This window comes from Rhea americana, unplaced genomic scaffold (genome assembly GCF_003343005.1).
Source record: "Rhea americana isolate MKP2758 unplaced genomic scaffold, rheAme1 scaffold_93, whole genome shotgun sequence".
Classification (NCBI taxonomy): domain Eukaryota; kingdom Metazoa; phylum Chordata; class Aves; order Rheiformes; family Rheidae; genus Rhea; species Rhea americana.
In genome coordinates this window covers 2,639,999-2,652,153 of record NW_028187122.1, presented here as the reverse complement: position 1 = coordinate 2,652,153, position 12,155 = coordinate 2,639,999, and the positions used below count along the sequence as shown (strand labels likewise).

General features: G+C 40.3%; 1 protein-coding gene and 1 long non-coding RNA gene across 2 annotated transcripts in view; one reads left to right on the top strand and one right to left on the bottom strand.

Moving 5' to 3' along the window:
• LIPA (lipase A, lysosomal acid type) overlaps nt 1-12,155 on the top strand; it is a 126,543-nt gene that overhangs the window by 113,322 nt on the left and 1,066 nt on the right. Inside the window, exons 10-12 of the transcript XR_014898196.1 lie at nt 2,741-2,821; nt 6,668-6,806; nt 7,216-7,320. The gene's annotated coding sequence lies outside the window, so the exon portion shown is untranslated. The remainder of the gene's footprint in view (nt 1-2,740; nt 2,822-6,667; nt 6,807-7,215; nt 7,321-12,155) is intronic.
• On the bottom strand, nt 3,911-4,932 carry LOC146584447 (uncharacterized). The gene is made up of 2 exons (XR_014898197.1): nt 4,645-4,932; nt 3,911-4,402 (listed from the first exon to the last, which is right to left on the bottom strand). It is a non-coding gene; the product is annotated as an uncharacterized LOC146584447 (long non-coding RNA).

Below are 12,155 nucleotides of genomic sequence, written 5' to 3'. Positions count from 1 at the left end.
ATCTTTCCAATATGCGGAGGGGGATCAGACTGTGGAGGGGATCAAAATCCAGGTACAATTAATGGACAGTAGCCTGTCTTTAGTTTCTTAGATGTTCTGCTTTTACTAAAGTGAAGTTACTGAGCTGTTAACTATGCTATTTTGATTTCTGTAGATTTTTTTTATTCCATGTCCACATGTGTGCACTGGTCAGAGCAAATTTTGTTAAAGATAGTTGCAAAAATGCCAGAGGAATAATTTTTGAGACATGTGACTGCAGTTTTCTGGCAATGAGAATCATTGAGTTGGAGTTCATATTCATGCCTTAATTGGCATCAAATCTTTTGGTTTCTTCCCTCTCGAGAAACCAACTTTCACCTAAGAAAACTGACTCTATCAAGACATTACAACTGAATGAATTGCTAATCTTTCAGGAGGTTACCTTAATTGGTGTCTTCAGGTGAAGAGAGCCTCGAGAAGGTGAAATAATGTAAGATCAAAAAGGTGACTACACTGAAGGTCCATGAGRCCTGTGTGTTGTATGGGTCTGATTTCAAAATGTTGAATCCATGTTTATAGTCCAGAGGGAAAATAATAGGACGGGAAAAAAAAAAGCATAAGATCTGGCTTGTTTTCTGCCAACTTTTTTTAATCCTGTTACAGAATTATTTTAATTTAAATATATTGTTTTAAAAACGTTTTTCATGTGTTTTTTGTGTGTGGGTTATTATTTAGTAACTCTTCTGTACTCTGGACAATCTAGATTAATGTAATTTAAACTAAGTATTTCTATCAAACTTAAATGGTCTTTTGACTGATGAGACATATTAGAAAGTTATTGTTGCACAAAAGATTTACATGTTAACTTTGGTACTTTAATAGAGTAGTTGTAGGAGGTATTAGCTGTTGAAATTAAGAAGAAATTTGAGTTCCTTGCTACAATTGTCTTCATGTTAGCTTTGTGTTTTCTGGTCTTGTGTATGTTGACTTTTCCTTTGTTTTTCAGCRGATGATAAATTTGCCTTAAAATGCAGCTTAGGAGAGTAAGATATTTGAACAAAATAGATTTGGTTAAAAAGATAATACGTAATACATGTTTTTGGAGCTAATAAAACCAAAAACTTATTGATAAGTGCTTTTTATTTTTCAAATAATCTAAACTTTAAGAGGGAGAGGAAAAAAGGTTACAAAGATTAATAATCTGGCTCCAAATACAGTCATTTTGTTTTACTTTGCATTTTTGTTGCATTTTGCTTTTCTGTTTTGCCTCCCCTCCTCTGCCCCCCTGAATATGTTCAGAATAACCTAATTTTGACTTATGATTGGAAAGGAGTAATGCGTTACTCTGCAGCTGTAGCTGCACCTCCTTTTTCCTTGCTTCAAAAGATTTCTGGTTCTGTGATTCTTATCATAAGCATTGGATAATCCTATTGCTAAATGTTCTGAGTAGCATCAGTCCTGAAATCATCAGTTCTTACTGAGTGCAATTTTATGGTGGAATGCTTTGCCCTTTGTATCCCACCTTTCCGCTGAGGCATTATAATAGTGAACTTCTTACACCCACCAGCTGTACCCTATGGTCTTGTGGACCAGCAATGATCTGTAACCACTGTATTATTGGATATTTTGTTGCAGTATGATAAGGCCTACTTCTGACAATTTGACATTACCAGTTTCCTTTTCATTATTTATAATCACTTGAATTAGTGATGTAGCAAAAGGGTCTTGGTCAGATGATGTGGTAGCAATTTTATTGGCCCAAACGCCATGTTTTGGGGGTGGAAAACAAGCTGATATGACAGCATGCAAGTGGGAAAGAAGCGTGTGATCTGAGAGGTATAGAAATGCTACTTGACCCTGTGATTTCTCTGTAAGATTACTATGTGGTGCTGTATTAAGTCAAAGCAGGGAGTTCTAGCATGCAGCATGTTCCTATTAGAAATAATAGTAATATGATGATCAGGCTGTGGAACTGTAGACACTAGTGTCAAAAACAAGAAAAAGACTCCAAGGTGATACTGGATGGTAGAAGCGTTAGTAGCAGTAGGAGGGTTGCTGGGATGGAGGATGTGGAGGACAGCTGAACCTAGGTTAGATCCAGGTTTGTAGCTGAATTCAACATAAGTTCCCTGGCTTGAAACATCTCAGGAACATCCTTTTCTCTGGAGCCTTTATGCACGTGGGCCTGATGCAACAAAACAGAATGGAAACTGAAACTCACAGTGAGTCTCTTGGTCACTTGTCCTCTCCAATAGCTCACCTCTACAGAGTGTGACGGAAGGAGCATTGGGAATAGTCCCTGTTACTTCAGAGGAAAACTAAAGTAGATACGTGTCCTTTTTCTTGCAAGTCAACTTCTTAACACAACCCTGGATCCATGGTTTTGTTCAACAGGCCCAGTTTGATGACGTCAATGCATTCTTCACAGCAGGGAAAAAAAATCCTTTTTCAAACAGACCGAGTGTTTCCTTAGACTGGAAAAGCAATTTGGCTGGATGCCTGGTGGCTCTCACAGCCAATCACTATAACCTTACCATAAATGTAGATGTGTTTCTATCATAGGGTTGATTATTTGACTTTGCTTTAGCCATGGGACTGTCCTGTCCCAGTCCTCTGTGTGTGTGTGTACTCTACCAGTGAGTGCTGAGATCCTGAATGTTGCATTATGGAGCAAACATTTTGTACATCTGCCTAGCTCACTTAAAAATTTGACTTTATGACTTGATATGTTGTAAATGCATCTCTTTGAAATGTTTTGCAGATGCTGAGCTCTATCTCCCAGCACTTGCAGCAGACAGCTTGGCTTCAATGGCTGGCCTGTGGTACTCCCTTCATTTTACAGGTTAGCTGCTCTTAGTCATTCTGTGAGAATGGTAGTAGTAATACTAAGATTGTGCGGTGTGGTTGCAAAGCTTGGTGTAAAGCAAATGCTACTATCAGGTGTTTAAGAGATGAACTTYAAAAGCTCTTAAGATAATGTACTTGGGAGACTAGATTATCCAGAGGTGAACGAGGAACTGTTTAACCCTGTTTGCTCAGGCACTGCCTGGACAGAGCCTGGCTGGTTTAGTCTGTGCATTATACTAGTTTCCTGCGACTCTGAATTAAATCCAAGGCTGAATCTAGCAGTGAGAATAAAGGAGGAAAGATCTACAGAAAAATGTCTGGAGTTGAAAGGTAAATTTTATTTAAATTAACTCTTTTTTTTTTTTTTTTTTTTTTTTTTTTTTTTTTTTTTTTTTAATCTTTGATCTGAAGATAGTAAGGCAGTAAGAGGCATTCCAGATGGCTTTATTTCAGATGTAGACTAAGTTACTCTGAAACTGCTACTCTTCAAGTAAAAAAGCTCACAAAATATTTTTAACATATACAAGGGCAAATTTTTTTTAAAAGTAGGCCAGAGAGGAGAATCTAAAGGAAGCATTTTGAAAGATCTCCTAGATCAGTGCAGTTAGTCAAAATTTATGAAACTGTATTAAATACTATGTTTTTTAGTATTTAGTTCTGCCACTCTTTGCTTTGTTCTGTCATGCTACTCTATTTAGAATATCATCTATCAAGTGAGATTAACACAATTAGATAAAACAATGCCTTGTGGCTGAGACTCAAAACACTTTTTTTTTTTTTTCCTGATATCGCTTAACCTTTGAAATTCTTTGGGGGAGGAACAGCGCCGTGGGAAGTTTTATCCCTCCTACTAACGTCTCCGATGCAATTCAGCTTCCTCTGACACATCAAATGCTCTTCTTTAGTGAGACAACAGGATGCAATGGTCTCGCTCTGAATGTGTGTCTCCCAGGCAGTGATGGGTGCTTTTAACCAGGGCTTGTGCTTCAGCTAGATAAAAAGAACGAAGTTCTGCTAGAGAGTGGTGGTGTTGTAGGGCAAGATTCGGAAGTCTCCTTGAGGGTGATGGGGCTGTTGCTATTACTTGCCGTTACTTGCCTTCACCTGCTCACCCACTTCTACCGCACATCTGCACAAACGGACGTGAGGCCTGAGTAGATCATACAGCTACATAAGTGAGTCATATCTTCTCTACGTAGTCAAGCTTTCATGAATATAAAGCAAATGAAAGCAGTATGTAATACAAACTAATTTATATTTCTATCAAAAAGCAGCCGATTGTTTTCTGTTGTTGGTTCTCATCAACAATTGAATAATGGGCTTGGAAAACTGTCTGTCTCCAGGGGTGGCCATAACAAAACGGAATACACTAATGTTTGCTTTTGATGAAGTGGTCTGTTAAGTTCCCAGATAAGATGCTGGTGATATTTTTCAGCTGAATCATTTTTCAAATATTYGTTTGAAGCCAAGTATTTCAGAGGAGGCATCCTTTCCATGCCACATGGTAGCTGCCTTTCTCCTTCTCCCAGCCAGCTCAGCCTGTGTCTGATGCAGGAGCTGGAGATAGGACAGGAAACTGTAGAAGAATAAACAGCATTTATGTTTCTTGGTCCCTAAGATTGACAGGAGAGAGTCTGGCACTAATCTTTAACAGTTGCAACTTTCCCATGCATTTCTTCCTGTACTTCCCTACCCAGGGGTGCTCAGAAGCCGTGCAGACTGATGCAGCCTGTTGAGAGGACAACAGTTCCTCAGTTCTGCATGAAGGGGGTCTCATATCCCTTCACTATAACAGTTAGTATACTGAAATTGTCTTACCTTGTTGAAGTAAAGGTCCTGGACCAGATTCTCAGCTCTCACTTGAATCACTTCAGTGAGCCAGTACTTTCGGTCAGTGGTAATTGTGTCATTGACTTGAGGTAAGCTAAGATTTCACCGCACGTGCACAAAGCGGATGCAAAGATATTTCAGTAACTGGAGACTTCCCTCCTCTGGGAGGCAGGGCTGGCCGCCAGCTCCTTCTCCCTCAGCCTAGCAAAGGGTGCCAAGCCTGCGCAGCCCATCTTGTACTTCAGTGCTTGGAACATCCCAGCCGGGGTGTAAAGAGGGCTGTCGCTGCATGAGCCTTATTCCTTTCTCTCCCACAGTTCCTGAATGACCTGCTACACGACTCCACATGTTGTTTCGTGTTCGAAGGACCTACTTGGAAAACAGGATCTGCCAAAAAAAAAAAAAAAAAAAAAAGTCTGCACAACAGTAACTGTAAATTATTAAAATCAAGCTAAGAGGGAGGGTTTAGCCATGACGGAAATAGCAGCTTGTATTACATAAGCTGAGAAAAAGAAAACAAACATTAGTCTTTTTCCCAGGTGCAGTTCTCTCCCCCTGACCCTCCACCCATATTTCAGAGGGGACAAGGTTGTTTGCAGTTGGCACTGCGATTTTAATGGTGCCAATACTATACCAGCACTGCTTTATTTAAATGCCATTCAACAAGGAGAATGTGTTTATACTGAAGACCTGCTAATTGCATAATACTCTCCTTTTATTAAACAACATGTTCATGCTGTTTAACACAGACTGATCAGAGCATGGAAGAAAGATTTATGTTATGTTAAAGAGGGCTGAGCATTTGACCTTGTAAGTGAAGTCCCAGAGACAGCTAAATATAATGCAATAAGTAATAGGTTGTAATTAGGAAGAGGAAAAAGACGTGTGYGGTTCTGATATCCTGATGTGGAAACTATCCAGGCATTTTCAAGATGTTTGGGCAACAGTGTTTTGTAGCAGTGAAAGGAATTATTAAGAATATTTAAGAAGTTACTAGTGAGGATCTGAAAGAGAGACCTAGGAAGTACATACAGAGGTGTCACAAATGGTAGAAACTGTAATTCTCAGATTGAAATATACAGAGCCTTGTATTTTATTTAGTGTTGTTACTGACTTGCAAGAGGAACAGAACACGAGCCAGCATGAACATGCTTTCTGGTATGTACATGTACACACCTGTATGTGCTTGGGATGCTACGGAAGTCCTGAAAATCTCTGTAAAAGCAAGCAAAATGTTAACTATGTTAACTAATCTATGGAATGGTGAGCTGTGTGCAGCAAGAGCTGTATCTGTACCAGTTTCTATATAGACACTATATGTTTATATGCAATATAGAGCAATATCTGCCATCTTAGCCTTGTTAAAAGATGGATCAATAACAGACCAGAGTCAATGAAGACTCTAGCTGGACAGCAGGCAGATTTGACCTGAGTCATCCCCTGCCACAGTTCCTGGTGGTCAGAGCTTTGCCATTGATTCCAGGGGAGCAACAGTGGAGCTTGGAACGGAAGAAAGCTTTGGCAAATTCTGGGGTTTCCGTTAGCTCTGAAAGATAGTTATATTTGCTTCAGAAATGTGTGTCTAAGTCTTTCCTACAGTCATAAAAGGAAAACAGGATAAAATATTACTCTTTGGTCTGATAAGGAATTTGAGCAAGTAATTAAAGGTAGACATGTAAAACCCATTTTATGCAAGAGGAATAAGAGCATTTGGCTGGAAAATGCTAGCACACTTTCAGAAAACCAACCAGATTATTAAACAAAAATATCTTTTCCATATTTCTCATAACTGTCTGTAAGAGGAATAAGAGCCTGACTTACATAATTAAGATGCATCTGCAAAGTGAAGACAAAAAATGTGCACATGTCAATCTTCTTATGAGACTTGAGCATTTTTTGTGGAGAAGTTTATGGACTAGATGTGCTAGAGCGTGCATAATAGCAGTGCGGTAAGTGTCTCCTGGGTAAGTGACCATCCACCGTCAGCTGTCAGCCTTCTGTACCACTGCAGCATAAAGCAGGAGTAGAAGGCTTCCAGGCCCAGGCAGTGGTGGCGATGCAAGCTGAAAGGTTTGACAGYGGAAGACTGACACTGCACACACAGCAGAAGAGACAGCACTGGTGACGTCCTGTCCTTACTGCAACCTGTGGTGAGTTAGCCAACACTTAGCCGTGTGTATTTGTCTGCACGTTGTTTTCATCAACCAAAATGATGTTGAAAAAAAGTGCTGTGGATTGGATGGGGGTAGGGAGCCCTTTGCACAAATTAGAGCGACAAGGGTTTCTCTCAAGGCTTCACATTACAAAAGCGTTCTGCTGGTGAGGGCTCCATTTTATATTGTGACTCACAGTTTGCAAAGGAAGAACATATAAATCTATAGTGTAGATTGTAGCAGGTTATAAAAAGACACATACTCTTTGTTTCATCTGTGAAATTTATCCATAATTGCTATGTTGTTGTTCAGAACAGCAATAAAGGTGTTAAATAGCATAACCAAAGATGAGTAGGGAATCACACCCACTCAGCAGTGCTGGTCTCAGGAGCTTTTTGTTTATTAGTTCTGCAGAGTGACTCATACAAAGGACAAGGAAGTTGCAGTAAGAAGATGTCTCCTCATCCTGCCCAGCAGCGACATCTAACTGTTCTGAGTGCTCCGAGCCCAGGTACCAAGAGAAGGGGGCTAGAAACCATGGCTGAGCCATTTATAGAAGTACTTACCTACTTACTAAAGTTTATGGAGAGTCTCTCCCACCATAGTTTTGTCATCCAGAACACACATGCAACAAAGCTGTTGGTCAGAAAAAGAGGAGTGAAATTCTAACATTATAGAAAATGATTAAATGCAGTAGTGAAAGAAATTACCCGTTAGAGGTGCTTTTCCTTCTTATTCACTGGAGGGGCAGCCTAATGGCTAATATAGGCACTTAAATTAGTAAGTTGTGTGATATAACTAGTCATAATAAGAGTTCACAGTTTTAATGTGTGAGTAAGGGTCTTAGGAAACTTGCTTCTGGCGTATTTCACTGATGAGTACTATCTGATTTCTCATAATGTGCAAACTTGCCCTTAAACAACTTTCCTTTTTTTTTTTTTTTTTTAAGTGGGATAATAGTAAGGCTTGTTCCTACCTAGTCACTTGTTCCCAAATGTGTGGTGGGAACTTAGTGTCTCTAGTGCTTTCAGTCTGGGGAAACATTGGTCAGGGAGCTCAAAAGTTGTGAGGGGAAAAGAAGAGGGACATTTGTTCTCTCCTGCTTGCTTGCCCCGTTGCACAGATCTTCTAGGTCTTAGTACCTTAGAAGTACAGTGCCTGTTTTTCATAATAATATAGTGGGAAGTTCTCACTTATTTTTGGACAAATTTAGATAGCATGTTACTAGAGTAGTTCTGATCTGTTCTTTCTGAGCTCCTAGGAAAWACACCAGTGTGTATTGCTGCTGCTAGAGACTGTAGAAGGATCTAACGGGGGCGAAGAGGTAAGATCTCAGGGGAAGCCAAATACAAAACATACAGTTTTAGGCTATGGGTGCGATGAAAGGGAGGAAGAGATGTGATAATTTTAACAAGATTGTGAAGCCTTGTCTACAGTGTCATTTAGAGTAGGTATGTCATAAACTAGCTACTGAGGTGCTGCTAAGATTTTACCCGTAGTAGGGCAGAGCTCAGCCTTGGCTAGCAGCCTGAGTGCTTATCTGAGATCTCTGGTGGATTTGCAGCTCTGGGTGTAAAGACTGTGTTCTTTTGGCTATCCCTGAAATATATTTGATGTCTTTTTTACACTGAGGCATATCCATACCAGTTAGTCTGAGCTATGGATGGTGCCTCACAGATGAAACGTATAGCTTATTTTCACAGAAAATCACAGATGACAAGCTATCGCCAAAGCTATATGTTTACATTAGATGTATTTATGGAAGAAAAATACGTCAACATCTATTACACATGAAGATATAGGTACAACCTCCTGTCTCAGGAAATCCTTATGTGCAGCATAAGGAAGCTGGGAGGATATACGGAGAAAATTATGACTGTAGGCGTCCCCTTTCTTTCCTAAGCATCTGCTGTCAGGAAATCTCAGAGACAGTATACTAGGCTAGCTGGAGATCAGCCTGACCCAGCAGGGCTCATTCTTGTGTTCCATTTATTTATATAAGAAGGATGGGAAGGGAACTATTAACTCATTTTTAGTTTTGCATGTGTTCTTTTGATTCTGARTTAGCAGCAGCTTTACTTAATGTTATCATAGAGAAAGATATCCTGTCAAGAAGATGAAGAGTGGTTGTGAAATAACATGCTTTGTTACCCCACCCAAGAGGCATGTCAGGAAAACTCAGTATCCTTTAGGTCTTGAACAGCACTGGCAACACTTTTCAACTTACAAAGTTTTGAAAACAGAACTACCAAAGCTGAGTGACAGTCCTGAGACTGATTAGAGCCATTTTGTCTTAGATGTTAGAGGCCAGAAAAAGAGCCTGGCAATCACAGAGGCTAGTCAATGTATCTGACAGCTTATAGTTGATCTGATGCTTTACAGATGCATACAATATGACAGCTGCAATGAATTGGGTTATTAGAAGGACTTTCCTGCTCCCTAAAGATTATTCCTTCCTGCCTTTCTGAGAAGGGGAAGAAAAGTATAAAGCCTATCAATGAGATAGAGGAGAGGGCCTGAAGCCAGACAAACCAAAACATTTAGAGATTCTGCTAATGCTATGAAGATGAAAGGAATCCCCAAATAAAAAGGAGCCAGAGACATATTTAGCAGAGCCTCATTCCTGAACAGCCAATTAGATCTAAGCAGGAAGGTCTCTACACACATCTGAGAAGTTGCTTGACCTTATAAAGTAATGGCTTGTAAAGTTATGAGTAAAGAGGTTGCTTTATTCCTGGTTTTCTGTCACAGTGGGGATAAGACTGCAGCTTCTGTCCTCCTTTACCAAAAAAGTATGGCATTGACTAAGTAGTGTGTGGCCTCTGAGCCTGCATTCTTCAGGACAGCTGCAGCCCATATCCCAGGCGTGGTGGCTATACAGCTCCTGCTGACATGAAGTCCTGAGCACATTTTCTGTCCATACCACAATYTGCACAGGTTCCTGAAAAAAACTGAGCTTTATATATGAAACTGGTAACTGGTTGCGTCAATATCCTGAAAGATACTTTAAGTCAGTGGGGAAGCTCATGATGTGTGTGGGAGGTTGGCTACTGTCATTCTAAAGAGAGCAGGGAAAAGGATGTGAAAGAAAAAGGCTAAGTTATCTTTCAGTTATTTTCCTTTCTCTGATCATATTGCAGACAAGCTCCTGTATTAGAGGCTGCAGAAGACTATAGCATGGACAAACAGAAAATATCTGATGGGAAGAATGTCAAAAACATACAGTTTTAGGCTACAGACACAGTGAAAGAACGAAAACCTTGGAGTATAAACACACAGGGCAAATTGCATTGTGGCATTTTCAGTAGAAATGAGCAGGCCAAGTACTGAAAGATCAACAGCAAAAAGTGGTGATGGAAGTGGCCTCCAGATAGGGAGTTAACCACTTTCAGGAGTGGTATCCTGTTCTTTTGCTTCCAAAAACCAGTAGAAGTATGGCCTAAGCTGGTATGTGTCTGTAGCTGTGGAAGCAAGTTCACAAATTTGATCGCCAGCATTTAGGTTCAGTTCTGGAAAATTTTGTTCTACTCCATTTTCATTAGGCTCTTATTGCCATCTCAGACCAAGTAAATTCCTCGCCTTCCTCCCTGCCCTCTCCCCAGCAGCTGCCTATGTTGTTGATTTAAAAAAAAGTAAAACTAATAATACAGTATTTTTCCCCATGTGTCTTAATAATATCTATGTGATCATAACTTGAGCATGGCATCACTAAAAAGAAAAAACACCCACCCTATATTCTGTAATGTCCCTCGAGCTGGACTGACCTAATTTCCTTGTATAGTTCACCTGTTTGCCTGCCTTCCTTCCTGCCCAGAACCTCCCATAGCGTCACACCCCAGAGACAAGCTGTGTGCTGGACGCTGCCTCTTCATTGTGTGCTGGCGGCRTGATTGTGCAGTGTCTTTAGACTTCTACAGTGCTTTTCCTCTGTGTTCATTACTATGCAGGCTCTGGGCTTATTTCTACCTTTCATCTGAATAGCTCTGTCTCTAGCAGATATCCTTCATCTGGTAGGTCCCTCCAGACAACTGGTGTTTCCTTCATACTGTCATACTGACAGCTGCCTCCTCTGAATGAGTCTTTGCATCAGCTCTGTCATTTTCATAAGCACCTTGAAAGCCAAGGCTCCCAAACCTTTGGTGCCCATAATAAGCAAGATATTTCAAACTGATGTGTGACCCCTGTCCAAATGACCAGTCCGTGTAACAGCCAAGCTGCTGCCACTGTCATTATTGCCAGTGCCATCGTCACCACCACCATTAATTGTGGTACTCACCAGGCTAACTTTATAGCAAATATGATTAAGCTTAACAGAGATGAAACTTTCTGTGATATCTGCGTGGCCACTGCCTGCTGTAATATTTGTAACGTGTTGTCTTTATTTCTAGCTCTGCTAAGGTGTAATATGAATTGTTTCCCTTCAGTCCTGCTGAAGGGGTGTTTACTTGGCTTTGCAATCCCATATATACTGTATCCACAAGTGCATCATTGTCAGTAACCTTTTTTTTTTAGGCGAGTGAACCTCTTCTCATTAGGTTGAGGAGCTTGGATTCTTTTATCTGTGTCCTGATCTTGGAATTTCMAAGGGGAGCTATTAGATTACACTTCTAAAAACATGCTTCGGTCTAGGGGTACAAGGCTGATGTCTGTATCAAGATGAGACAGATAATATTGCGTTGAAGGGTTCTGCTGTGTGAAATTTTCCTTCTGCTTGATCTGAGTTCCCTGATCTAGTACAGTTTGATGCAAGGTATGCAAAGGTGCTGTCAGCTATGGTTTTGAGTGTTGTTTGAAGACAAAGTATTTGGTTTTGGCTGTCCTTTAAGAGTCAGGTGGAGTTAGGTAGGGAAGGATCTGTAAATATCCTCCGTTGCAGGTTGCTTGCTTCTTTTCCCCTGCCCTTTTTTTCCTTTTAAAATATCTCTTATCTTTTGCCCAGATGCTGGAAGTGAAATAATAAATTGCTTTTGCATGTCTCATGTTCCAACAGTTGTTAGCTTCTGTTTCTGACCCTCAAAGGCAAATGCATTCCTTAAAAGTTCCTTTCCTTAAAAGTTAAATTCCTTTTGGTGTTCAATCCATAATTCTGGTATCTCTGCTAGTGGTCTAAGCCTCAAGTCTATACACTAGAAAAACTCCTGTTGTGGTTGAGTGGGAGATTTTCTTGCATTAAGTCTACTCAGTTAGGCAGCAACCTCATGAACCCCTCCCTTCTCCATTGTAACAAGACTCATAAAGCAAGGATCCCATTTGGATTCTTACCATACATCTTTCTTGGCCTCTGTCTGTAGAGCAACTTTGAATTTTAAATGGTTTAGTAATGCAGTTTAGAAATGCTGTTTTTTT